Source organism: Perca fluviatilis, chromosome 4 (assembly GCF_010015445.1).
Source record: "Perca fluviatilis chromosome 4, GENO_Pfluv_1.0, whole genome shotgun sequence".
Lineage (NCBI taxonomy): Eukaryota > Metazoa > Chordata > Actinopteri > Perciformes > Percidae > Perca > Perca fluviatilis.
This window is the reverse complement of record NC_053115.1, coordinates 1,378,922-1,382,057: the sequence shown is the minus strand read 5'-3', so window position 1 is coordinate 1,382,057 and position 3,136 is coordinate 1,378,922. Positions and strand designations below refer to the sequence as shown.

Genomic DNA, 3,136 nt, shown 5'->3' with positions numbered 1-3,136 from the left:
TAAATACATGCTTCTCCTGTAAGACAAAATGTATGTGCAGTTGTACACTCTGACAAAAAATGATAGCAACATTTAATCACTAAATCTGCCATGTTTTACAGATCTGACTGATCAGATGCTGTCCTGGACACCTGTTTGATGAGGTTTACCTGGACCCACAAGACTCTCCTCACAGTATAAAGGTATTGTGGGACAGGTGCCATACTTCTGCCAAGTGATGATGGTCTGAAGACAACACAGCAGCATCAGGACAGATTCAGTATCCACAGGATGACTTCTGTGACCTGAGAGCCTACATTACCAGCTGACACATCCTCAGTAGAAAATAAACCCTTTAGTCTGGGTGAGGACATGATCTGGACTGTTATCTGCTACTCTGTGCATTATGTATACACACTTTATATTTACATTTCATTGACATTGACTATGAATAAAGTGCTTTATTTCTATGCAGGGTTTGGTCATTTTTAAGTTCAGTAGTAAGGCTCCTTAAGTGTTATATAACATGTTTTTTTCACAAAGACGTTTAAACAGGTGATGTCTGATTTAATGCATGTAGAAGGGTCAAACACTAAGTCCTTTCAACATCCTGACTATAAAAATGTAATCCTTTAAGACAGGTAATAGTGACAGTAAGCAACACAAAACATTTAACAGTTATATACTTTATTGTTTTGACAGATGACAATATTAAAGGGTATAAATCTAATCTGCAGCTTTAAAAACATTTCACAGCATAAATATAATGGACGGATAAAAACTTCAAGTGAAATTTGATTAGTTACTTTGTGAAACAAGAGTCCCTTTCACACAGCCTGATCAATGTCTATGGACAGTACAGTCCTTACAGTAGCTGTTGATACTTTAGTTACTGAGCAGTTGAGAAGTATGACACCTGTGGAGCAATAACGTCCTCCTGATGGTTTCTCATACTTTGAGGAGAGTCTGGTGGGTCCAAGTACACCTCATCAGTGGTCAGTCAGATCAGTAAAACACAGCAGATTCAGTGTTAGATTGAACTAGGCTATCATTTTTTATCACGATGTACAACTGCACATACATTTGGTCTTGAATAAAGGAGCAGTGTTGTGAAGGTGCTAGTTCTGGGTTTATCACCAGGTTCACTCAGGTATGTCAGCCAGAACACCACTTAAGGCAAATATTCCAGAGTTTGAAATGAAGAGCTGAGAGATGGTTCTTATTCTGTTTATTTCTTCCTTTTTCTTGTTTGAGTTTGACTGTGTGTGCTTCCTATAAAGAGAGAAACATAATACAAATGAATAAAGGAAACATACTGTTTGTATACACTCATTCCACCTTAAGCAGTAATAACATTACCAAACATAATATAAACAATAGTCGGAATATGGCTATATATATCTCAAACTCCAATTCAACCGCTTATTATATGGGATTCTCAGACATTTTCGCCCATCTGTTAAGTTACTGCTAACATAGACAACACTTCATGTTATGAATGATACGCTTTAAAGCCTCCAACAACAAAACGGCTGGATGCTTTTATTTTGAAAATCTAGCAAAGCCTCGCTAGATAAGCCTTGATAGCGGTACAGAAAACAATATGTAACACCACTTACTTCTTATTGTACTCAACCACAAAAGTATTGAACAATCCTAACAAGTAGTAAAAGTATAAACATGTTTAAACACTATGCTAATGTTTAGACCCGACGTACCGGAGTCGGGCAGCCCGGCGCGTAATGTGGATATAATTAGCACAATGGTTGCGTAGTGTAGCAACCATTGACATATATATATATATATATATATATATATATATATATATATATATATATATATATATATATATATATATATATAATAAGGTACATCCACATCAAATAGCAGAAATAACAGCTGGTTTAACGAAGAAATACAATATCACGATGTAGCAGATAGCCTATACTTACTATTTTCATTTACGCACACTCTGAAGAAAAGGTACTGCTCACAACTACAATCCAACTGACCGACTAACTGTATCATACTTATTAACTGTCACGTCAGCTAGCTATAATATAGCTACCAGCACACACTTGGCCACCCTGTTAACAGCGATGGATAAACGGGAGTAAACGTGAAACATAAAACACAATATGATCAACTGTACTAAATAATAGAAACACTAACATAACTTAGCGCTTAATAATATTTCAGACTGCCATACAAAGACCAAGCAAGCCCATATTACAAGCCTGACTTTAACTAGCTAGCTAGCTAAGTTAACATCGCTGATTAAGCTGTACAAGAACGTGAATGTTAGCACACTCTAAAAAGTAGCGAACTGTCACTGCCGCCATAACAACACAAAGTGAATTGTAAATGCACTGCAACAATGATGCTGAAAACATGAATGTAATTTATCTGACGACAAAGTCCTAATAATGTCAACTTACCTGGAGGAACATCCATCGACATATATAAACAACATCAAGTAGATTTTGAGAACAGTGTAGCTAGGCTTCTTCACAGCTTTCATTTATTTTAACAGCGGTTGGAATCCATAAGAGTTGCATTACCGCCATCTAGTGGAGAGTGCTGGGATCGTCACCTGAGTTACGAATATCTTCTGACCACAAACGCCGCGGAAAAACAGTCTCAAAAGTACCCACACACGTAGAAGGAGATTTACACGTATATTTACATTGAAAAATACTAAGTTCTTTTACAAATGATGAAATACGAATTACAAATAAGAGTCACGGACACAGATACACCTTTATAGATACGGATCCCTCTGCATTTATTTGTGCATTGTGTTTCACAAGTTACAAATACTTATGATACTGTTTTAGCACCATAGAATGCAACGCTACCGAGCCACGGCCGAGAGACGTGCGTCGCCGCGACGTGTAGTTACATTTTGAAATGCGTGAAAAATGCCTCAGAATCTGAACTGAAAACAACGTTTACAAGCAAACGCATTTACAAAAAATAATGCCCATAACAGGTTTGAATATTAAGGACTGGCTAATATTCGTTCAAATATCATTATTTTTTTTAAATATTCGAATGATATTCGAATAACGAAGTTCGGAGTCAAAGCCCGACATACATACATACATACACATACATACATACATACATACATACACACACATACATACATACATAC

At 36.5% G+C, this 3,136-nt stretch overlaps 1 long non-coding RNA gene across 1 annotated transcript in view; it reads left to right on the top strand.

Moving 5' to 3' along the window:
* Positions 1-449, top strand: part of LOC120557926 — a 1,088-nt gene extending 639 nt beyond the window's left edge. The window contains exon 2 of the long non-coding RNA XR_005639037.1: positions 102-449. This is a non-coding gene — a long non-coding RNA (uncharacterized LOC120557926). The remainder of the gene's footprint in view (positions 1-101) is intronic.
* The last annotated feature ends 2,687 nt before the right edge of the window (positions 450-3,136 follow it).